The sequence below is a fragment of the Pongo pygmaeus genome, chromosome 18 (assembly GCF_028885625.2).
Source record: "Pongo pygmaeus isolate AG05252 chromosome 18, NHGRI_mPonPyg2-v2.0_pri, whole genome shotgun sequence".
NCBI lineage: Eukaryota > Metazoa > Chordata > Mammalia > Primates > Hominidae > Pongo > Pongo pygmaeus.
In genome coordinates this window covers 33,350,362-33,376,746 of record NC_072391.2, presented here as the reverse complement: position 1 = coordinate 33,376,746, position 26,385 = coordinate 33,350,362, and the positions used below count along the sequence as shown (strand labels likewise).

The 26,385-nt window shown below is 41.1% G+C and overlaps 1 pseudogene; it reads left to right on the top strand.

Moving 5' to 3' along the window:
- Positions 1-1,387: 1,387 nt before the first annotated feature.
- Positions 1,388-26,385, top strand: part of LOC129015111 (Y-box-binding protein 3-like) — a 38,959-nt pseudogene continuing 13,961 nt past the window's right edge.

Below are 26,385 nucleotides of genomic sequence, written 5' to 3'. Positions count from 1 at the left end.
GCACTCAAAGATTCATATGTGAATGCTTACATCAGCACTCTTCATATAGCCAAAATGAATAGAATCCAAATATCCACTAACTAGTGGAAGAAAAAATAGTATGTGCCATAGCCATACAACAGAATATTACTCACTAATCAAAAGGAATGAAGAAGTGATGCTTACTACAACAGAAATGGACCTCTAAAACATTAAGCCAAGTGAAAGAAATCAGACCCAAAAGACTATTTAATTGATTATTTCACTTATAAGAAATTTTTATAAAAGACTCACCTTTAGAAACAGAAAATAGATTGAGGATTGTCTAAGGTTGGGACAGTAATGGGGAGTGAATGCGAATTGACTAAAATTTTCTTTAAGAGAAAAAGATCTGCTGACGGAGCCAAAATGCTGACTGGGTGCAAGGAGGAACATCTCCCACCCAGAGACCAGGACATCAGGAAGGCGGGCAAACTTTGAGCCGATCTTTGGAGGGAAGGCATTGAGAGTAGATGGAGGGAGAACACAGATGCTGGGCTGAAGAAGGAGGATGCTGGGAATGCTGCACAGGGCTGCTGAGCATTGGAACTCATTTCTGGCCCCTGGTGACTCTTGAAGAACGGGTGGGTTGAGCAGGTGAAGAGTGACCCACTCTCACCACAGACCTCTGGAATTCTATAAGTAGGAGGTCCTACAACCCCCACAAACATTTGAGCTGGCAGAGAGAGCTGCTTAGACAGAAGGAAAGGGCCGGACTCTAGCCTGTGCAGAGCCCAGAAGGGTTGGCATGGAAATAGCCACAGTGGGCCATGACTAAGGATGCCCATCTCCCAAGGTTTGTCATGCTCTTCTAGGAGACTTTAGCCTTAGAGTTACCATCATACCTGGACAGGGCAAGATAGTCTTGCAGTGGAATGGGCCAGTCTGGCTTGAGCACCTTCCTGTCTGCTGTCCTCTCCTGAGGACCCAGCATGGCTGCACCCATTTGCAGCACAGCCTCAGATGCCTAACCAGGGTGCTTCCCTGGGGCCCTCATCACAGCTCCTTTGCTGGAAGACTGAACCTGACTGTTGGACAGCTCCAGCAGACTGACCACTGCCAACATGCACCAGCCCACTCACAGATTACCCCCACTACAGCCTCCGCCTGCTGCTTTGCTGGTGTAAACTCACCCAAGAACACCCTCTCCCCCGGACTGCTTTGCTGATGTGCAGTGCATGTGGGTGGACCTTGCCTTTCCCACTGGGGCACGTGAACACATGCACCCCACAGCACCTGACCACCACCATTGTGAGTGCACCCCAACACCTTTCCTCTGCTAATGGGTGGGAACCCTGCTCTGCCACCACCATTGGCATGAAAACACACACAAATGCCCACAACTGTGCCACTGCTGCTGCTAGCACAAATGCATGCACAAACACCAGCAATCCACTCCTACTACACCACTGCCATTGAAGGCATGAACGCACACACAAACACTAACAAGCCCACCCTCACCAGTGCCCTGCCACTGCTACTGCCACAACCAGTGTGAGTGTGGGCACCACACATGTCTAATTTTAATTGTTTTTGTAGAGACAGGGTCTCCCAATGCTGCCCAGGCTGGTCTTGAACTCTTGGGCTCAAACAATCTTCCTGCCTCAGCCTTCCAAAGTTCTGAGATTATAGATATGAGCCACTGCTCCTGGACTAGCTCCAATTTCGAAAGAAGTTCTACTCTGTGTAAAGGCTATCAAACAGCATTGCATGTTACAAAGAACTCTTGGGTGAAAGAAAGAGTCAATTGGTATGGCAAATTTTATTGCTGTCTTATTTTAAGAAATTGCCACAGTCAACCCAACCTTCAGCAACAACCACCCTGATTCACAGCCATCAAAGTCAAGGAGAGACCCTCAGCCAGGAAAAATATTATGACTTGCCAAAGGCTCAGATGTTCATTAGCACTTTTTAGCAATGAAGTATTTTAAACTAAGGTGTGTACTTTTTTGGACATAATGCTATTGTACACTTAACAGACTACAGTATCATGTAAACATAATTTGTATGCACTGGAAAACAAAAAATGCATGTGACTTGCTTTATCGCAATATTCACTTTGTTGTGCTGGGCTGAAACTGAACATGCAATACTTTGCAGTATGCCTGTACCTTTTAAAAAATGAATACAGTGGATAAATATCACAAACATAATGTTACACCAAGAAGCCAGATGCAAAAGTATACATGTTATCTCATTTCATTTATTTAACAAAACAGCAGACAAAACAGAGTTTCTGGCTTCAGGTAAGGGTGGAGTCGCTTTCTGAACAAACACTTTCACTGAAAATAATAAGTTCTTGCATCCAACACAGGAGCACTCAGATTCATAAAACAAGCTCTTAGAGACCTATGAAGAGACTTAGATAAGCAGACAATAAGAGTGGGAGACTTCAACACCCCCACTGACAGTTTTAGAGAAATCACAGAGGCAAAATGTAGCAAAGATGTTTGGAACCTGAACTCAACACTTGACCAATTGGACCTAACAGACATTCACAGAACTGTCTACCTCAAAACAATAGAATATACATTCTTCACATGGCACATAATCTAGAATCAACCTTTCAATCGGCCATAAGACAATTCTCAGCAAATTCAAAAAATGAAATTATACCAACCACACTCCTGGACCACAGCACAGTAAAAATAGAAATCAGCACTAAGAAGATGCTCAGAACTATACAATTACATGGAAATTAACAACATGCTCCTGAAAGATTTCTGGGTAAACAATGAAATTAAGGCAGGAATCAAGAATTTCTTTGAAACAATGACAACAAAGATACAACATACCAGAAACTCAGGGACACAGCTAAAGTAATGTTAAGAGGAAAGGTTAAAGCACTAAATGCCCACATCAGTTAGAAATATCTCGAATTAACAACTTCACATCACAACTAGAAGAACTAGAAAAACAAGAGCAAACCAAACTCAAAACAAACAAGACAGGGAATAACCAAAATCAGAGCTGAACCAAATGAAATTGAGACATGAAAAACTGTACAAAGGAGCAATGAAACCAGAAGTTGGTTATTTGAAAGAATAAATAAGATTGATAGTGCACTAGCTAGACTAATGAAAAAAAGAGAAGATCCAAATAAACACAATCAGAAATTACAAAGAGGACATTACCCTTGACTCCACAGAAATATAAAAACTCTCAGAGGCTACCATGAACAACTCTGTGCACACAAACTAGAAAACTTAGAAGAAACAAATAAATGCCTGGAAACACACAACCTCCCAAGATTGAACCAGGGAGAAATTGAAACCCTGAACAGACCAATAATGGCTTCTGAAATTGAATCAGTAATAAAAAGCCTACCAACCAGAAAAAGTTCAGGACCAGACAGATTCACAGCTGAGTTTCACAGATATAGAAAGAAGAGCTGGTACTATTACTACTGAAATTATTCTTAAAAAAAAAAAATTAAAAAGGAGGAACTCCTCCCTAACTCATTCTATGAGGCCAGCAACATCCTGATACCAAAACCTGGCAGAGACACAACCGAAAAAGAAAAATTCACCCAATATCACTGATGAACAATTCAATTCTCGAAGTGAAGGAACTCAGATCCAAAAAGCTGTATATTCAGCTCTCTGTATCCATGAAGTTTGTATTCTTGGATTCAACCAACCAAGGATCAAAAATATAATTAGGCCTATGATGGTTGCATCCATACTAAATCTATAGAGTTATTTTTCTTGTTAGAATCCCCTAAACAATATCAGTATAACAACTATTGACATAGCATTTACATTGCATTAGGTATTATAAGTAGCCTAGATATGACTTAAAGTTTGTGTGCATAGGTTATATAAAAATAGTGTACCATTTTACATAACAGATTGAGCATCTACAGATTTTCATATTTGCAGGGATTTGAAAAAAAATCCACCATTTATACTGAGAGACAACTGTAAATTATATAAATCTATTTATAGAGCATTGTAAGAAAGAGCAAAATTATAGAGATGGAAAACGAGCAGTAGTGGCCAAAGGAAGGGATGGGGAAAGTTGTTTACAGAAAGAGACAGTGTAAGAGAAATTTGGTGGGTGAAAAAAAGTTCTGTGTGGTACTCCAGAGGTGAAAGATGACTCTAGACCATTGTTAAAACCTGTTGAACTGTACGTCACAAAGAACAAATTTTTCTGCATAAAAAATTTTAAAAATCAGGTCAGGTGCAATGGCTCATGCCTGTAATCCCAGCACTTTGAGAGGCCGAGGTGGGTGAGGTGGGTGGAACACCTGAGGTCAGGAGTTCAAGACCAGCCTAGACAACATAGTGAAACTCCATCTCTGAAATACAAAAATTAGCTGGGCATGGTGGTGGGCACCTGTAATCCCTGTTAAGCTACTTGGGAGGCTGAAGCAGGAGAATTGCTTGAACCTTGGAGGTGGAGGTTGCAGTGAGCTGAGATTGTGCCATTGCACTCCAGCCTGGGCAACAGAGCAAAACTCCATCTCAAAACAAATTTTTTTTAATAGATCAAGTTGCTGAAGAAATTCAAATAGAATATAGACAATGACAGATGAATTAAACTATATTTCAAATGTATGACATGCTGACTATTTTACCAGGGTTGGGGATGAAAAGTCCTGACCCAAGTAACTTTGGTAAACATACTGGATACTTCAAGAATCAAAATCTCTATGCAAACACTAAACTATATTTCAACTTTATTGTTCAAATTCCTCTGTCAGGAAGATTTGTCTCTTCTCTCCCTCTTTCTTCCTTCCATTCTTCCTTCCTTTTCATTTCTTCTTTCTTTCTTTTCTTTTTTCTTTTTTTTGAAATGGAGTCTCACTCTATCACCCAGGCTGGAGTTCAGTGGTGCAATCTCAGCTCACTGCAACTTCCGCCTCCCGGGTTCATGTGATTGTCCTCTCTCAGCCTCCCGAGTACCTGGGACTACAGGCATGCACCACCACACTTGGCTAATTTGGTATTTTTACTAGAGACAGGGTTTCACAATGTTGTCCAGGCTGGTCTTGAACTCCTGGAGTCAGGTGATCCACCTGCCTCGGCCTCCCAAAGTGCTGGAATGACAGGTGTGAGTCAACGTGCCCGGCTGGTATTTACTTTCTAATTATACATGGACCTTTACATAAACGCTTTGTGCATGCATGCAATTCTGTATGCATATTATAACATCAATAAATATTAAATATTACAGGTTGGGCATGGTGGCTCATGCCTGTAATCCCAACACTTTGGGAGGCCAAGACGGGTGGACCACGAGGTCAGGAATTGAAGACCAACCTGACCAACATGGTGAAACCTCATTTCTACTAAAAATACAACAATTAGCCAGGCATGGTGGCATGTGCCTGTAATCTCAGCTACTCAGGAGGCTGAGGCAGGAGAAACACCTGAACCCAGGAGGTAGAGGTTGCACTGAGCCGAGATTATGCCATTGCACTCCAGCCTGGGCAACAGAGTGAGACTCCATCTCAGGGGAAAAAAAAAAAATCTGAACTCAGTATCTCAGTGTAACAGAAATGTTTTACTTTCTTTTGTTTTGTAGGGGAAAGAAAGACAGATCAGACTGTTACTGTGTCTGTGTAGAAAGAGGAAGGCATAAGAAACTCCATTTTGATCTGTACTAAGAAAAATTCTTCTGCCTTGAGATGCTTTTAATCTGTAACCCTAGCCCCAAGCCTGTGCTCGCAGAAACATGTGTATTGACTCAAGGTTTAATGGATTTAGGGCTGTGCAGGATGTGCTTTGTTAAAAATGTGTTTGCGGCAGTATGCTTGGTAAAAGTCATCGCCATTCTCCAATCTCAAGTACCCAGGGACACAATGCACTGTGGAAGGCCGCAGGGACCTCTGCCCAAGAAAGCCTGGGTATTATCCAAGGTTTCTCCCCACTGAGGCAGCCTGAGATACGGCCTTGTGGGAAGGGAAAGACCTGACTGTCCCCCAGCCCAACACCTGTAAAGGGTCTGTGCTGAGGAGGATTAGTGAAAGAGGAAGGCCTCTTTGCAGTTGAGGTAAGAGGAAAGCATCTGTCTCCTGCTTGTCCCTGGGAATGGAATGTCTCGGTGTAAAACCCAATCGTACATTCTATTTACTGAGCTAGGAGAAAACCACCTTATGGCTGGAGGTGAGACATGCTGGCAGCAATACTGCTCTTTATTGCACTGAGATGTTTGTGTAGAGTCAAACATAAATCTGGCCTATGCACACACCCAGGCACAGCAACTTTCCTTAAACTTATTTATGACACAGTCCTTTGCTCACATGTTTTCCTGCTGACCCTCTTCCCACCATTACCCTATAGTCCTGCCACATCTCCCTCACCAAGATATTAGAGATAGTAATGAATAAATACTGAGGGAACTCAGAGACCAGTGCCAGTGCAGGTCCTCACTTGCTGAGCACCGGTCCCCTGGGCCCACTTTTCTTCCTCTATACTTTGTCTCTGTGTCTTATTTCTTTTCTCAGTCTCTCATCTCCACCTTGCGAGAAATACCCACAGGTGTGGAGGGGCAGGCCCCTTTCACATTTTAAAGTGGGACATGTCCACTCATATTGTCAGATGAGTTTTAATATTTTAAGATATTTATTCATGTCCTACCCCTTGGGTGATCCCTAGGTCTTTCAGTTTTTGTCTCAAGAAATTTTCATGGTTTTGATTTTTACGCAAATTATTCTGGCAAAGGCCTCCTCCACAATAATGCTCACCAAGGCCAGGCACCTTGTAGTAGGGCACTTGAAAAATGCATAGAAATCAGGAGCACAATGAACAGCAGAAGTGAGTCATTACAGGAATGCTTGTAATTTTTGCCCATTGATTTTGTATCCTGAGACTTTGCTGAAGTTGCTGATCAGCTTAAGGAGTTTTTGGGCTGAGATGATGCAGTTTTCTAAATATACAATCATGTCATCTGCAAACAGAGACAATTTAACTTCCTCTCTTCCTATTTGAATACCCTTTATTTCTTTCTCTTGCCTGATATCCCTGACCAGAACTTCCAATACTATGTTGAATAGGAGTGATGAGAGAGGGCATCCTTGTCTTGTGCCAGTTTTCAAAGGGAATGCTTCCAGCTTTTGCCCATTCAGTATATTGGCTATGGGTTTGTCAAAAATAGCTATTATTTTGAGATATGTTCCATTAATACCTAGTTTAGTGAGAGATTTTTAAATGAAGGAATGTTGAATTTTACCAAAGGCCTTTTCTACATCTATTGAGATAATCATGTGGTTTTTGTCATTAGTTCTGTTTATGTGATGGATTACGTTTATTGATTTGTGTATGTTGAACCAGCTTTGCAAAAGAGATGAAGTCAACTTGATCATGGTGGATAAGCTTTTTGATATGCTGCTGGATTTGGTTTGCCAGTATTTTATTGAGAATTTCTGCATCAATATTCATCAGGGATACTGGCCTAAAGTTTTCTTTTTTGTTGTGTTTCTGCCAGGTTTTGGTATCAGGATGATGCTGGCCTCATAAAATGAGTTATGGAGAAGCCCATCATTTTCAATTATTTGGAATAGTTTCAGAAGGAGTGGTACCAGCTCTTTGTACATCTGGTAGAATTTGGCTGTGAATCCATCTGGTCCTGGAATTTTTTTGGTTGGTAGGCTGGCAGAGAGCCAAATCATGAATGAACTCCTGTTCACAATTGCTACAAAGAGAATAAAATACCTAATACAGCTAACGAGGGATGTGAAGAACCTCTTCAAGGAGAACTACAAACCACTATTCAAGGAAATAAGAGAGTACAGAAACAAACGGAAAAACATTTCATCCTCATGGATTGGAAGAATCAACAACGTGAAAATTGCCATACTGTCCAAAGTAATTTATAGATTCAATGCTATTCCCATCAAACTACCATTGACCTTCTTCACAGAATTAGAAAAAACTACTTTAAATTTCAAATGGAACCAAAAAAGAGCCTGTATAGCTAAGACAATCCTAAGCAAAAAGAACAAAGCTGGAGGCATCATACTATCTGACTTCAAACTATACTACAAGGCTACAATAACCAAAACAGCATGGTACTGGTACCAAAACAGACATATAGAACAATGGAACAGAACAGAGAACTCAGAAATAACACCATACATCTACAACCATCTGATCTTCAACAAACCAGACAAAAACAAGCAATGAGGAAAGGATTCCCTATTTAATAAATGGTGCTGGGAAAACTGGCTACCCATATGAAGAAAATTGAAACTAGACCCCTTCCTTACACACCTTAGACAAAAATTAACTCAAGATGGATTACAGATTTAAATGTAAAACCCAAAACCATAAAAACCCTAGAAGAAACCCTAGGTAATACCATTCAGGACATAGGCATGGGCAAAGACTTCATGACAAAAACGTCAAAAGCAATTGCAACAAAAGCCAGAATTGACAAACAGGATCTAATTAAACTATAGAACTTTTTCACAGCTATAATCAGAGTGAACAGGAAACCTACAGAATGGGAGAAAATTTTTGCAATCTACCCATCTGACAAAGGTCTAATATCTAGAATCTACAAGGAACTTAAACAAATTTACAACTAAAAAACAACCCCATCAACAAGTGGGCAAAGATATGAACAGACACTTCTCAAAAGAAGATATTTATGTGGCCAGCAAACATGAAAAAAAGCTCAACATCACTGATCATTAAAGAAATGCACATCAAAACCACAGTGAGATACCATCTCACGCCAGTCAGAATGGTGATTATAAAAAGTCAAGAAACAATAGATGCTGGCGAGGCTGTGGAGAAATAGGAATGCTTTTACACTGTTGGTGGGAATGTAAAGTAGTTCAACCATTGTGGAAGACAGTGTGGTGATTCCTCAAGGATCTAGAACCAGAAATACCATTTGACCCAGCAATCCCATTACTGGGTATATACTCAAAGGAATGTAAATCATTCTACTATAAAGATACATGTACACATATGTTTATTGCAGCACTATTTACAATAGCAAAGACATGGAACCAACCCAAATGCCCATCAGTGACAGACTGAATGGAGAAAATGTGGTACATATACACCATGGAATACTATGCAGCCATATAAAGTAATGAGATTATGTCCTTTGCAGGAACATGGATGAAGCTGGCAGCCATCATCCTCAGCAAACTAACACAGGAACAGAAAGCCAAACACTGCATGTTCTCACTCATAACTGGGAGTTGAGCAATGAGAACACATGGACACAAGGAGGGGAACAACATACACCGGGGCCAGTCATGGGGTGAGGGGTGAGGAGAGGAGAGCAGTAGGACAAATAACCAATGCATGCAGGGCTTAAAACCTAGATGACGGGTTAATAGGTGCAGCAAACCACCATGGCACACATATACCTACACGTTCTGCACTTGTATCCTGGAACTTAAAGTAAAATAAAAGAATTGAAAAAATAAAAAGAAGTGGGTTATTACAAAGGATAGTCAGTAGGTAACGGAGGCAAGACTGAAAGGCCACAACTGAGCAGCAAACATTTTTACATTCATTTAAGAAACTATTTTCAACTAGTTCACTAAGAGATATTGATTTAAATCAGTGGTGCTAGGCTTAGCCACACCCTATAATCATCTAGAGAATTTTAACCACAGTTACTGAGGTCTCCAGGAATTCTGACTTGTTATATTGTAACTTGGGTTTGAGAATTTTAAAAGCCCCCAGGTGATTGTAACATGCAGCTGGGGGCAAGAATCCCTGGTTGAGGGTGAGGGATGCATTAGCTGCGTGTGATTTCCATGTGAGCTGTGGAGATTTGCCCTATGGCCATTGCTGAGTTTCAGGTCATGTAAAACAGCTTTGCCTTATTAAAAATCAAAGAACACCTACAAGCTATACTCAGCCTGTTAGGCTAAATTGCATAGGAGGAAATGTTTTCTCAGAAGATCTGTCTTCATGTCACTTTCTTTCAGAATTAGAGGTTTTTTCAGGCACAGCAGTATAATTTAGTCTTTGTTGAAAATCATAGATAGCATACGAATACCAAAAAGGGACAAAAATAATTTGCAGACATGTAGAGTATATTACATGTGATTCTCCTATGATAAGAAATTTTTAAAAAATAATGCTGGGCCTTGATTTTCTAAACTCAGCCCTCAGCAATTTCCCCAAATTGTAACAGACCCAACATATTTGTATGAGCATGTCACAGTAATATACCAATACACTGAGGCAGCAGGGTTTGCAGCAGAGAAAGAGTTTGCTAATCACAGGCAGCTGAAATAGAAGATGAGAAGACCCCTCAAATCCAACTCCCTGAGGAGTTCTGGGCTGGAGTTTTTAAGGGGATCATGAAGAGTGAGGGGCTGAGCAACTGGGGTCATTAATTGGCTGGGATAGGTGGCATGAAATCCTGAGGATGTGGAAACTGCATTCTTTTCTAAATTAGTTTCTTGTGGGATCTTTCAGACCAACTGACATCAGTAGTTTTACTTGTATGCAGGACCTGAAAGAATGTCTCAAATGGAAAACTTGACACTTCATAATTCTTAAGTTGTTATCTATAGAGAAATTGAGGGGAACTATAATCCCATGACAGGGAGTGTGTGTGATTCTGGGCAATCAGCAGCCAACTGTGAGGAAGCAGATCGGGGAGCAGCTGAGCTCATGATCAATGCTGAGTGTGTTGCAAGCCTGACTTATTTTCATTTCCCACCTGCCCCCCACCCTTTTTCCTGATTAATTTTATAAAGCATAAACTTTACAGTGTAAGGAATGGTTTCAAAATTATTCCAAGTTCTTCCCAGATGTTTCAGGAACATTCTCTGGAGGGGATTATTCCCAGTGGTAGAGTACTAGATGGATGAAAATGTCAAAGTAATTACTGCTTCTATTGCAGAAGTGTCACTCTCCAGAACCTCAAAGGCCTAGGGAAGCTTCATGAGTAGTGTGATCTACAGAGGTGCATGGGCTTTGGGGTCAGGCAGGGTTGATCCTGAGCCCCAGCCCAGTCTCTTAGTAGCTGTGGGGGTTTGGAAAACAAAAGGGGTTCAGGCCCTTCACCTCCCTGAGGTTAGAAGAGACCTTGGAGCTTCACTTCAATGTGGCAACCACTGGCCATATGAGCCTACTGAGCACCTGGAATGTGTATGGTCTGAACTGAGAAGTACCGAACACTTAAATACAGAGAGAATTTTGAAGCTTTAGTACCAAAATATATACCTTATTAATAATTTAACTTCGATCAAATATTACAATAATATTTTGAATCTACTGAGTTAAATAAATTATAATCAATTTCACCTGTTTCTTTTTCTTTTCTTTCATGTGGCTACTAGAAAATGTAACGTGATGCATATGGCTCACCATTTATATCTATTGGACACTGCTGCATTAGAGGATTGCCTCTCTTTTTAAAGCTCAGGCTACTTCCTCAAATGACTAGAGGCCAGGAAGTTTATAAAATGTAAATTTTTAAAATAATTGTCACTTTTCCATTTTTGAATAATATATTTATTATTTATAAATAAATATAACTTTATATACAAGGTTAAATGTGAATGTCCCACAGGTGGGACCAGGCCCCAGAGCAGGGAGAAAGCCCAGCCTGAAAAGGGCTGCACTGCAGCCAAGAACCTGTGATCCTGGCCTCATTCAGCCTCATGCCCCATTGTAACTCCTGTCACTCAGGGGTTGAGCAGGGCAGGCACTAGAGCCCTATCCATTCAGTGGCACTGGGGTGGGAACTATTAAAACAGGCACACAGCCAGTTAGAAGAGGGCAGCCCTCCACCATCTGGTGGGTCTCTGTCTCTCTTTTATCTGCCTGACGTGGGGGCTGGTCTCCACTACTCTGTCTCCTACATTCCAGGGCACCCCAGGTGGCTCTGCAGCAGCCATAGTTGTCCTATGACCTGCAAATACTGAGAGATACATAGGAAGGCTGCCAGGACAGCCCAGAATCCAGAAAATGGTGAGTGTGTCAGAGCAGGTGTACTGAGATGGAGAAGGAGGCTGATTGAACCTGGCTAGGAATGGCTGTGGCAGGACCTGATGAACCCACTCGGCAGACAAGAGCCCCCACTGCCTCAGCTCAGGCCTCAGCCCCTCCAGCATAGGGCGGGTGCTAGACAGCAGCTGAGAACCTACATGTTCTGTTCTTTTCCTAGGAGGCAGCTTCAGCCCCAGCCAGGAGCCCTCTCTGGGCAGCTCTGTGCCTGCACCCTGAGTCTCTCCCAGAGTGTGTGGTGATGATGTGGGTGCCATCAGGGAGAATACCAACTCAGATTATGGGATTCCTGCATGAAGGAAGCTGTGGTCCATGGGGTTTCCAGTCCCTCCTTTCTCATGTTAAAGATTAGACTGAGTTACCATTAAAGTGTTAAAGACCTTATTTGAGCAGATAGCAATTCATGAATCAGGAAGCAACTGGCCATGGTTTGTGGTTTGGGTGCTCACTGAAGGGGCTTTAAGGAAAGGCTTTTTATAAGGTAAATGAGGAAGCAAGCCCCATTAAGTTGTTCATTGGTTACAGTTATGTGGTCACCTTATTTGTACTATTCAGGTGGAAATTTTCTGATTACAGAACATAATCGGGTTAACTGGCAGTTTGTAGTTGGTTAAGCCTGTCTTTTTTCCTCTAAATTAGTAATTTACAAAAAAAAAATGCATTTAAGTTATATTTAAGTTTTCTTAGGTATAAACCTAGAGTATTACAGCTGATTCAATTTAATCACTTCCTACTTAGTTATTTTCACACACACTGAGAGCCTAGTTTTTCCTGCATTTTCTGCATGTATGGAAAGCACAGTCTCAAATCCACCTGTTCCCTGAGGATAACTCTTCTAGTGCTTACAGGAAAATCCTAAATTTCCTATTCCTTTTCCACATTCCCAAACACCAATTTTAGTTTTTTATTAGTCAGTTTTTGATATTATGCTCAATCTTTAGAAAGACTATTATAAATATTTTATTTTAATTATACCCAAATTCTACACAAAATTTCTTTCCTAAATTCCCTTTCACAAACCTTAACACAACTTATTTTTTTATTTTATTATTATTATACTTTAAGTTTTAGGGTACATGTGCACAATGTGCAGGTTAGTTACATATGGATACATGTGCCATGCTAGTGCGCTGCACCCACCAACTCATAATCTAGCATTAGGTATATCTCCTAATGCTATCCCTCCCCCCTCCCCCCATCCCACAACAGTCCCCAGAGTGTGATGTTCCCCTTCCTGTGTCCATGTGTTCTCATTGTTCAATTCCCACCTATGAGTGAGAATATGTGGTGTTTGGTTTTTTGTTCTTGCAATAGTTTACTGAGAATGATGATTTCCAATTTCATCCATGTCCCTACAAAGGACATGAACTCATCATTTTTTATGGCTGCATAGTATTCCATGGTGTATATGTGCCACATTTTCCTAATCCAGTCTATCATTGTTAGACATTTGAGTTGGTTCCAAGTCTTTGCTATTGTGAATAGTGCCACAATAAACATACGTGTGCATGTGTCTTTATAGCAGCATGATTTATAGTCCTCTGGGTATATACCCAGTAATGGGATGGCTGGGTCAAATGGCATTTCTAGTTCTAGATCCCTGAGGAATGGCCACACTGACTTCCACAAGGGTTGAACTAGTTTACAGTCCCACCAACAGTGTAAAAGTGTTCCTATTTCTCCACATCCTCTCCAGCACCTGTTGTTTCCTGACTTTTTAATGATTGCCATTCTAACTGGTGTGAGATGGTATCTCATTGTGGTTTTGATTTGCATTTCTCTGATGGCCAGTGATAGTGAGCATTTTTTCATGTGTCTTTTGGCTGCATAAATGTCTTCTTTTGAGAAGTGTCTGTTCATGTCCTTCGCCCACTTTTTGATGGGGTTGTTTGTTTTTTTCTTGTAAATTTGTTTGAGTTCATTGTAGATTCTGGATATTAGCCCTTTGTCAGATGAGTAGGTTGCAAAAATTTTCTCCCATTTTGTAGGTTGCCTGTTCACTCTGATGGTAGTTTCTTTTGCTGTGCAGAAGCTCTTTAGTTTAATTAGATCCCATTTGTCAGTTTTGGCTTTTGTTGCCGTTGCTTTTGGTGTTTTAGACATGAAGTCCTTGCCCATGCCTATGTCCTGAATGGTATTGCCTAGGTTTTCTTCTAGGGTTTTTATGGTTTTAGATCTAACGTTTAAGTCTTTAATCCATCTTGAATTAATTTTTGTATAACGTGTAAGGAAAGGATCCAGTTTCAGCTTTCTACATATGGCTAGCCAGTTTTCCCAGCACCATTTATTAAATAGGGAATCCTTTCCCCATTGCTTGTTTTTGTCAGGTTTGTCAAAGATCAGATAGTTGTAGATATGCGGCATTATTTCTGAGGGCTCTGTTCTGTTCCATTGATCTATATCTCCGTTTTGGTACTAGTACCATGCTGTTTTGGTTACTGTAGCCTTGTAGTATAGTTTGAAGTCAGGTAGTGTGATGCCTCCAGCTTTCTTCTTTTGGCTTAGGATTGACTTGGCAATGCGGGCTCTTTTTTGGTTCCATATGAACTTTAAAGTAGTTTTCTCCAATTCTGTGAAGAAAGTCATTGGTAGCTTGATGGGGATGGCATGGAATCTGTAAATTACCTTAGGCAGTATGGCCATTTGCATGATATTGATTCTTCCTACCCATGAGCATGGAATGTTCTTCCATTGGTTTGTATCCTCTTTTATTTCCTTGAGCAGTGGTTTGTATTTCTCCTTGAAGAGGTCCTTCACATCCCTTGTAAGTTGGATTCGTAGGTATTTTATTCTCTTTGAAGCCATTGTGAATGGGAGTTCACTCATGATTTGGCTCTCTGTTTGTCTGTTATTGGTGTATAAGAATGCTTGTGATTTTTGTACATTGATTTTGTATCCTGAGACTTTGCTGAAGTTGCTTATCAGCTTAAGGAGATTTTGGGCTGAGATGATGGGGTTTTCTAGATACACAATCATGTCATCTGCAAAGAGGGACAATTTGACTTCCTCTTTTCCTAATTGAATACCCTCTATTTCCTTCTCCTGCCTAATTGCCCTGGCCAGAACTTCCAACACTATGTTGAATAGGAGTGGTGAGAGAGGGCATCCCTGTCTTGTGCCAGTTTTCAAAGGGAATGCTTCCAATTTTTGCCCATTCAGTATGATATTGGCTGTGGGTTTGTCATAAATAGCTCTTATTATTTTGAGATACGTCCCATCAATACCTAATTTATTGAGAGCTTTTAGCATGAAGGGTTGTTGAATTTTGTCAAAGGCCTTTTCTGCATCTATTGAGATAATCATGTGGTTTTTGTCTTTGGTTCTGTTTATATGCTGGATTACATTTATTGATTTGTGTATGTTGAAACAGCCTTGCATCCCAGGGATGAAGCCCACTTGATCATGGTGGATAAGCTTTTTGATGTGCTGCTGGATTTGGTTTGCCAGTATTTTATTGAGGATTTTTGCATCAATGTTCATCAAGGATATTGGTCTAAAATTCTCTTTTTTGGTTCTGTCTCTGCCCGGCTTTTGCATCAGGATGATGCTGGCCTCATAAAATGAGTTAGGGAGGATTCCCTCTTTTTCTATTGATTGGAATAGTTTCAGAAGGAATGGTAGCAGCTCCTCCTTGTACCTCTGGTAGAATTCAGCTGTGAATCCATCTGGTCCTGGACTCTTTTTGGTTGGTAAGCTATTGATTATTGCCACAATTTCAGCTCCTGTTATGGGTCTATTCAGAGATTCAACTTCTTCCTGGTTTAGTCTTGGGAGCATGTATGTGTAGAGCAATTTATCCATTTCTTCTAGATTTTCTAGTTTATTTGTGTAGAGGTGTTTGTAGTATTCTCTGATGGTAGTTTTTATTTCTGTGGGATCGGTGGTGATATCCCCTTTGTCATTTTTTATTGCCTCTATTTGATTCTTCTCTCTTTTTTTCTTTATTAATCTTGCTAGTGGTCTATCAATTTTGCTGATCCTTTCAAAAAACCAGCTCCTGGATTCATTAATTTTTTGAAGGGTTTTTTATTTCCTTCAGTTCTGCTCTGATTTTAGTTATTTCTTGCCTTCTGCTAGCTTTTGAATGTGTTTGCTCTTGCTTTTCTAGTTCTTTTAATTGTGATGTTGGGGTATCAATTTTAGATCTTTCTTGCTTTCTCTTGTGGGCATTTAGTGCTATAAATTTCCCTCTACACACTGCTTTGAATGCATCCCAGAGATTCTGGTATGTTGTGTCTTTGTTCTCATTGGTTTCAAAGAAAATCTTTATTTCTGCCTTCATTTTGTTATGTACCCAGTAGTCATTCAGGAGCAGGTTGTTCAGTTTCCATGTAGTTGAGTGGTTTTCAGTGAGTTTCTTAATCCTGAGTCCTAGTTTGATTGCACTGTGGTCTGAGAGACAGTTTGTTATAATTTCTGTTCTTTTACATTTATTGAGGAGAGCTTTACTTCCAAGTATGTGGTCAATTTTGGAATAGGTGTGGTGTGGTGCTGAAAAAAATGTATATTCTGTTGATTTGGGGTGGAGAGTTCTGTAGATGTCTATTAGGTCTGCTTGGTGCAGAGCTGACTTCAATTCCTGGGTATCCTTGTTAACTTTCTGTCTCATTGATCTGTCTAATGTTGACAGTGGGGTGTTAAAGTCTCCCATTATTATTGTGTGGGAGTCTAAGTCTCTTTGTAGGTCACTCAGGACTTGCTTTATGAATCTGGATGCTCCTGTATTGGGTGCATATATATTTAGGATAGTTAGCTCTTCTTGTTGAATTGATCCCTTTACCATTATGTAATGGCCTTCTTTGTCTCTTTTGATCTTCATTGGTTTAAAGTCTGTTTTATCAGAGACTAGGATTGGAACCCCTGCCTTTTTTTGTTTTCCATTTACTTGGTAGATCTTCCTCCATCCTTTTATTTTGAGCCTATGTGTATCTCTGCATGTGAGATGGGTTTCCTGAATACAGCACACTGATGGGTCTTGACTCTTTATCCAATTTGGCAGTCTGTGTCTTTTAATTGGAGCATTTAGCCCATTTACATTTAAGGTTAATATTGTTATGTGTGGATTTGATCCTGTCATTATGATATTAGCTGGTTATTTTGCTGATTAGTTGATGTAGTTTCTTCCTAGTCTCGATTGTCTTTACATTTTGGCATGATTTTGCAGTGGCTGTTACTGGTTGTTCCTTTCCATGTTTAGCACTTCCTTCAGGAGCTCTTTTAGGGCAGGCCTGGTGGTGACAAAATCTATCAGCATTTGCTTGTCTGTAAAGTATTTTATTTCTCCTTCACTTATGAAGCTTAGTTTGGCTGGATATGAAATTGTGGGTTGAAAATTCTTTTCTTTAAGAAGCTTAAATATTGGCCCCCACTCTCTTCTGGCTTGTAGAGTTTCTGCTGAGAGATCTGCTATTAGTCTGATGGGCTTCCCTTTGAGGGTAACCCGACATTTCTCTCTGGCTGCCCTTAACATTTTTTCCTTCATTTCAACTTTGGTGAATCTGAAAATTATGTGTCTTGGAGTCGCTCTTCTCAAGGAGTATCTTTGTGGTGTTCTCTGTATTTCCTGAATCTGAATGTTGGCCTGCCTTGCTAGATTGGGGAAGTTCTCCTGGATAATATCCTGCAGAGTGTTTTCCAACTTGGTTCCATTCTCCCTGTCACTTTCAGGTACACCAATCAGATGTAGATTTGGTCTTTACACATAGTCCCATATTTCTTGGAGGCTTTGCTCATTTCTTTTTATTCTTTTTTCTCTAAATTTGTCTTCTCACTTCATTTCATTCATTTCATCTTCAATCGCTGATACCCTTTCTTCCAGTTGATCGCATTGGCTCCTGAGGCTTCTGCATTCTTCACATAGTTCTTGAGCCTTGGATTTCAGCTCCATCAGCTCCTTTAAGCACTTCTCTGTATTGGTCATTCTAGTTATACATTCTTCTAAATTTTTTTCAAAGTTTTCAACTTCTTTGCCTTTGGTTTGAATATCCTCCCGTAGCTCGGAGTAATTTGATCATCTGAAGCCTTCTTCTCTCAGCTCGTCAAAGTCATTCTCCGTCCAGCTTTGTTCCGTTGCTGGTGAGGAATTGCGTTCCTTTGGAGGAGGAGAGGCACTCTGCTTTTTAGAGTTTCCAGTTTTTCTGCTCTGTTTTTTCCCCATCTTTGTGGTTTTATCTACTTTTGGTCTTTGATGATGGTGATGTACAGATGGGTTTTTGGTGTGGATGTCCTTTCTGTTTGTTAGTTTTCCTTCTAACAGACAGGACCCTCAGCTGCAGGTCTGTTGGAGTTTGCTAGAGGTCCACTCCAGACCCTGTTTGCCTGGGTATCTGCAGCGGTGGCTGCAGAACAGAGGATTTTTGTGAACCACGAATGGTGCTGTCTGATCATTCCTCTGGAAGTTTTGTCTCAGAGGAGTACCCGGCCGTGTGAGGTGTCAGTCTGCCCCTACTGGGGGGTGCCTCCCAGTTAGACTGCTCAGGGGTCAGGGGTCAGGGGTCAGGGACCCACTTGAGGAGGCAGCCTGCCCGTTCTCAGATCTCCAGCTGCGTGCTGGGAGAACCACTGCTCTCTTCAAAGCTGTCAGACAGGGACATTTAAGTCTGCAGAGGTTACTGCTGTCTTTTTGTTTGTCTGTGCCCTGCCCCCAGAGGTGGAGCCTACAGAGGCAAGCAGGCCTCCTTGAGGTGTGGTGGGCTCCACCCAGTTCGAGCTTCCTGGCCTCTTTGTTTACCTAATCAAGCCTGGGCAATGGCAGGTGCCCCTCCCCCAGCCTCACTGCCACCTTGCAGTTTGATCTCAGACTGCTGTGCTAGCAATGAGTGAGACTCCATGGGCATAGGACCCTCCGAGCCATGTGTGGGATATAATCTTTTGGTGTGCCATTTTTTAAGCCCATTGGAATAGCGCAGTATTAGGGTGGGAGTGACCCGATTTTCCACGAGCCGGCTGTCACCCCTTTCTTTGACTAGGAAAGGGAACTGCCTGACCCCTTGCGCTTCCTGAGTGAGGGAATGCCTCACCCTGCTTTGGCTCATGCACGGTGCGCTGCACCCACTGTCCTGCGCCCACTGTCTGGCACTCCCTAGTGAGATGAACCCAGTACCTCAGATGGAAATGCAGAAATCACCCGTCTTCTGCGACACTCACACTGGGAGCTGTAGACCAGAGCTGTTCCTATTCAGCCATCTTGGTTCCAGCCCCCCGAATTTCTTAGTTTTAGTGAGTTTTAGTAAATTCCTGACAATTTTTTATGTAGAAGATTACATTGTGTGCAATGAAACACAGTTCTACTTTTTTTATTCAATCTGGACAATTTTATTTTACTTTCTAGTATAATTTCCTGGCTGGAGTACAGTGTTGGATAGAGGGTTAAAAGTGGAAATTATGATCCTGTTCACAAACTCATCAGTAAAGTACTCAGTCTTTCACCATCAAGTATAATGCTAGTTGTAGGTTTTTGTAGATTACTTTTAGCAGAACTCACTTTTTTTTCTATTAGTAGCGTTCTGGGTTTTTGTTTTTTTTTAAATCACAATGTAGGTTGGATTTTTGTCAAATGTTTTTCTGTGTCTATTGCAATGTTCTTTTTGTCATGTATTCAACTAATATTGCACATTATTGTAACTGACTTTTAGATATTAAGCTAACATTGCATTTATGAAAATAAAATCTCACTTGGCTATGGCATATAATAATGTTTATTATGTTCCTGGAATAAGTTTCCTAGTATTTAATAAGGATTTCTGTGTCTGTAGTCATTAGGGATTTTTCTCTGTAGTCTTCTTGTGATGCTTTTTTCCACCTTTGGTATCATGGCACTCCTGGCCTCATAAATTTGGAAGCATTGCTTCTATTTTTGGAAGTTACTTTGAAGAATTAGCATGAATATTTTATTAGATGTTGATAAGATTTATCACTTAAAGCTTTTGATTCAGAGATTTTTGATATAGACTTTTAATTAATATTTTGTCTTCTGATATGACTTTATATACAGCCATGTATTATTTATCAATGGAGATGTATTCTGAGATATGCGTTGTTAGGCATTTCAGCACTTTGCAAACAGCATAGAGTGTACTTACACAAACCTAGATGGTAAACCCTATTGCACACCTAGGCTATATGGTATAGCTTATTGCTCCTATGCTACAATTCTGTGCAGCATGTTACTCTACTGAATGCTGTAGGTAGTTGAAACACAATGCTAAGTATTTATGTGTCTGAAGATACCTAAACATAGAGAAGGTACAGCAAAAAATACAATGTAAAAGATAGAAAATGGTACACCTGTATAGGGCACTTACCATGAATGGAGCTTATGGGGCTGGAAGTTATATAGTAAATACATAAATTAATAACATAGTCATTTATTATCATTATCAAGTATTATATGCTGTACATAATTGTATGTGATATACATTTATATGACTGACAGCACAGGGTTGTCTACCCCAAGTGATATGGTTTGGCTCTGTGTCTCCACCCAAATCTCATCTTGTAGCTCCCATAATTCCTACATGTTTTGGGAGGGACCCAGTGGGAAATAACTGAATCATGGAGGCAGGTCTTTCCTGTACTGTTCTTGTAATAGTGAATAAGTCTCATGAGATCTGATGATTTTTAACAACGGGAGTTTCCCTGTACATGCTCTCTCTCTTTACCATCCACCATCCACGTAAGATGTGACTTGCTCCCCCTTGCCTTCTGCCATGATTGTGAGGCCTCCTCAGCCATGTGGAACTGTAAGTCCTTTAAACCTCTTTCTCTTGTAAATTGCCAAGTCTCAAGTATGTCTTTATCAGCAGTGTGAAAATGGACTAATGCGGTAAATTGGTACCAGGAATGGGGCACTGCTGAAAAGATACCCAAAATTATAAAAGTGACTTTGGAACTGGGTAACAGGCAGCGGTTGGAACAATTTGGAGGGCTCAGAAGAAGACTGGAAAATGTGGGAAAGTTTGGAACTTCCTAGAGACTTGAATGGCTTCACCCAAAATGCTGGTAGTGATATGAACAATAAAGTCCAGGATGAAGTGGTCTCATATGGAAATAAGGAACTGGAGCAAAGCTGACTCTTGTTATGTTTTACCAAAGAGACTGGTGACATTTTGCTCCTGCTGTAGAGATCTCTGGAACTTCAAACTTGACAGAGATGAGTTAGGGTATATGGCAGAAGAAATTTCTAAGCAGCAAAGCATTCAAGATGTGACTTGGGTGCTGTTAAAGGCATTCAGTTTTATAAGAAAAGGAGACCATAAAAGTTCAGAAAATTGCAGCATGACAATGCAATAGAAAAGAAAATCCCATTTTCTGAGGGGAAATTCAAGCCAGCTGCAGAAATTTTCATAGTAACAAGGAAGTGAATGTTAATCCCCAAGACAATGGGTAAAATATCTCCAGGACATTTCAGAGGTCTTCACAGCAGCTCCTCCCATCACAGGCCTGGAGGTCTAGGAGAAAAAAATTATTTTGTAAGCTGGGCCCAGGGCCCTCCTACTGTGGGGAATATAGGTACTTGGTGCCCTGAGTCCCAGCCACTCCAGCCACTTGGCTGACTAAAAGGGGCCAAGGTACAGCTCAGACCATGGCTCCAGAAGGTGCAAGCCCCAAGCCTTGGCAGCTTCCACGTGGTGTTGAGCTGCAGGTGCACAGAAGTCAAGAATTGAGGTTTGAGAACCTCTGCCTAGATTTCAGAGGATGTATGGAAACACATGGATGTCCAGGCAGAAGTTTGCTGCAGGGGTGGGGCTCTCCTGGATATCCTCTGCTATGGCAGTGCAGAAGGGAAACGTGGGGTCAGAGCCCCCACATAGAGTTCCTACTGGAGCATCACCTAGTGGAGCTCTGAGAAGAGGGCTACTGCCCTCCAGGCCCGAGAATGGTAGAACCACCAAGAGCTTGCACTGTTCACCTAGAAAAACTGCAGACACTCAACACCAGCCTGTGAAAGCAGCTGGTAGGAAGGCTGAACCTACAAAGCCACAGAGGCAGAGCTGCCCAAGACCATGGAAACTCACCTCTTCCATCATCGTGACCTGGAAGTGAGACATGGAGTCAAAAGAGATCATTTTCGAGCTTGAAGATTTGACTGCCTGCTGGATTTTGAATTTGCAAGGGGCTGGCAACCCCTTTGTTTTGGCCAATTTCTCCCATTTGGAATGACTGTATTTACCCAATGCCTGTACCCCCATTGTATCCAGGAAGTAATTAACTTGCTTTTGATTTTAAAGGCTCATGGGAAGAAGGGACTTGCCTTGTCTTGGATGAGACTTTGTACTGTGGATTATTCAGTTAATGCTGAAGTGAACTAAGACTTTGGGGGACTGTTGGGAAGGCATGATTGGTTTTGAAATGTGAAGACATGAGATTGGGAAAGGCCAGGTGTGGAATGATATGATTTGGCTCTGTGTTCCTACCCACATCTCATCTTGTAGCTTCCATAATTCCCACACGGTATGGAAAAGACCCAATGGGACATAACTGAATCATGGGGGTAGGTCTTTCCCATTCTGTTCTCATGACAGTGAATAAGTCTCACAAGATTTGATGGTTTGAAAATGGAAGTTTTCCTTCACAAGCATTCTCTGTTTGCCTGCTGTCATCCACGTAAGATGTGACTTCTCTCTTTGCCTTCTGCCATGATTGTGAGGCCTCCCCAGCCATGTGGAACTGTAAGTCTATTAAAATTCTTTATTTTGTAAATTGCCCAGTCTCTGGTATGTCTTTATCAGCAGCATGAAAATGGACTAATACACCAACATTACCACAAATATGTGAGTAATACCTTGTGCTACAATGTTATGATGGCTATATTACTAGATGGTAGGCATTTTTCAGCTCTATTATAATTTTCTGGGACAATTATCATATATATGGTACACGGTTGACTAAAACATTGTTATGCAGCACATGACTGTATTCTAGTTTTCATTTATATGACTGTTTATATCATCTACTTTTTGAGTTTACTTTCAAAATGTGTGCCTATCATAATATTTATTTTTAATTTGTTTTATTCCATGCTAATGGATTTTCTGAGAATAATAATAGAGGATGAAGTTTTATGCCCATCAATGAATGATCCAAAGTTTTCTCTGTTGTAGGATGGAGATTATTACTACAATTATTTTACCTAAATAGTCATATTTACTGTTTGTGACAAATAAGTAACTGAATACAAAAGCTATTTGTAAAATTTGACTTTCGATTTGATGAAGAGGGCTGATAGAGACTACCTCAGATTTTTTCACCTATATTTAGATAGAACAGAAACATAATTTTTAATAAGAACAAACAAAATACTGTAATTGAAGAATGGCATGAATAAAAGATTACTTGATGACTCAAAGTGGTTAGCACTTACTTATCACATGCAGTGTTTTAGATATTGTACTAAGCCATGGCACATTTATAGGCATAATACCTAGAGTTTAAAAATAAATAATCAAAAATTCACTGGAAATGACAAATTGGCACATCTTTAGTCATACCAGGTGACAGTAAGACAATTGTAAAAACGGACTTTTGGTATACAGTTAATAAATGAATATAAAGAATGTTACATAATTTTGTTAGAAATTTGACAAAGTTGTCATAGAAATAAACAGGCAGCATTTTGACCAGAAAAGAGAGGATGTGCATTTTAAAAACAAAACTGATGAGGTATGCTTTACACCTGAAAATTGTTATTGAATTAATGATAGGAATGTAATTTGTCATATTTTCTGAACACTCTAAATTACAATAGAAAGTGTCATTAAAATGTATTGGTTCATTCTCATGCTGCTATAAAAAATGCCCAAAACTGGGTAATCTATAAAGGAAACAGGTTTAGTTGACTCAGTTCTGCAGGGCTGGGGAGGCCTCACAATACTTACAATCATGGTGGAAAAGGAAGCAAACACGTCCTTCTACACATGATGGCAGGAAAAAGAAGTGCAGAATGAAGGAGGGAAAGATCCTTATAAAACCATCAGATCTTGTGAGAACTCACTCTCTATCATGAAAACAGCATGGAGGTAACAGACTCCATGATTCAGTTAGCTCCCAGTTGATTGCTCCCCTGACACATGGGGATTATGGGAACTACAATTCAAGATGAGATTTGGGTGGGGACACAGCCAAACCATATCATTATGCCCCTGGCCCCTCCCAAATCTCATGTCCTCACATTTTAAAACACAATCATGCCCTCCCAATAGTTCCCCAAAGTCTTAACTCATTCCAGCATTAACTCAAAAGTCCAAGTCAAAGTCTCATCTGAGACAAGGAAGGTCCTTTCCACCTATAAGCCTGTAAATTCAAAAGCAAGTTAGTTACTTCCTAGATATAATACGGATACAGGCATTGAGTAAATACACCCATTTCAAGTGAAAAAAAATGGCCAAAATGAAGGAGCTACAGGCCCCATGCAAGTCCAAAATCCAGCAGGGCAGTCAAATCTTAAAGCTCAAAATGATCTCCTTTGACTCCATGTCTCATATCCAGGTCACACTGATGCAAGAGGTGAGTTCCTATGGCCTTCGGCAGCTCTACCCCTTTGGCTTTTCAGGGTACAGCCCCCACCCCTTGCTGTTTTCACAGGCTGTCATTGAGTGCCTGTGGTTTTTCCAGGTGCAGGGTGCAAGCTGTCCATGGATCTACCATTTCTGGGGTACAGGATGGTGGCCCTGTTCTCACAGTTCCACTAGGCAGTGTCACAGTAGGGACTCTGTGTGGTGGCTCCGACCCCACATTTTCCTCCCACACTGCCCTAGCAGAGGTTCTCCATGAGGGCTCTACCTCTGCAGCAAACTTCAGTCTGGACATCCATGTGTTTCCATACATCCTCTGAAGTCTAGGTGGAGGTTCTCAAACCTCAATTCTTGACTTCTGTGCAACTGCAGGCTCAACACCACATGGAAGATGCTGAGGCTTGGGGTTTGCACCCTTTGAAGCCACAGCTCAAGCTGTACTTTGGCCCTTTTTAGCCACTGCTGGAGCAGCTAGGATGCAGGGCACTAAGTCACTAGGCTGCACGCAGTAGGGGGGCCCTGGGCCCAGCCCACAAAACTATTTTTTCCTATTAGGCCTCCAAGCCTGTGATGGGAGAGGCTGCCATTAAGGTCTCTGACTTGCCCTGAAGACATTTTCCCCTTTGTCTTGTGATTAACACTCAGCTCCTCATTGCTTATGCAAATTTCTGCAGGAGGCTTGAATTTCTCCCCAGAAAATGGGCTTTTTTTTTCTGTTACATCACCAGGATGCAAATTTTTCAAACTTTGTGCTCTGCTTTCTCTTGAATGCTTTGCTGCTTAGGAACTTCTTCCACCAGATACTCTAAATCATCTCTCTCAAGTTCAAAGTTTCACAAATCTCTAGGGTAGGGGCAAAATGCCACCAGTCTCTTTGCATAGCAAAAGTGACTTTTACTGCAGCTTCCAACAAGTTCCTAATCCCCATCTGAGACCACCTCAGCCTGGACCTCATTGTCCATATTACTATCAGCATTTTGGTCAAAGCCATTCAACAATTTTCTAGAAAGTTCCAAACCTTCCCATATCTTTCTCCCTTCTGAGCCCTCCAAGTCTCTAGGAAGTTCCAAACTTTCTCACATTTTCCTGTCTTCTGAGCCCTCCAAGTTTCTAGGACGCTCCAAAGTTTCCTACATTTTCGGGTCTTCTGAGCCCTCCAAAATGTTCCAACCTCTGCCTGTTACCCGGTTCCAAAGTCGCTTCCACATTTTGGAGTATTCTTATAGCAGCACTCCACTCTGTGTGTACCAATTTACTGTATCAGTCCATTCTCATGCTGCTATGAAAAAATACTGGAGACTGCATAATTTGTAAAGGAAAGAGGTTTAATTGACTCACAGTTTGCCCGCATGAGGTATTGGATTGTGAGAGTGCTCACAATCGTGATTTCAAATACCACTTTTCCACTCAATCAGTCCTGCTACTTGGGGATTATATGACACAATCTTGGACCTCATGTCCGGTGAAATGCATGCCTTGGTCACAATCGATGTCTCAAGGCCATCCATATGTGACACTGACCTCAATCCAAGCCATTAATAGCGGCCATTTGGTTTGGCCTTTTGCAAGGGAAGGCCTGCAGCAATTCCATGGCAGTATCTACACATGTTAGTGCATACTTTTGACCCATGTTTACTGGCAGGTGTTTAATGTGGTCTAAAACAGGGGCAGCTGTCTTATGTATGTGTCCAGGTATATGTGGGATGCTGCAAGGGCACATATGGGAGTGAACTAAGCAGTTTGTTAATACTGTAGCTAAATCCACATAGCAGGGTGGTGATCCTGTTCCCTTTGCTATTTGCCATCTTCCTCGTTCACTGCAGTGCCTCCAACCTCCCTTCCTCCTCCCCAAAGGTAACCAAGATCTTAAAAGTTAACATTGTAAATCAACCTTGTCATTTCATACGAATGTTTTA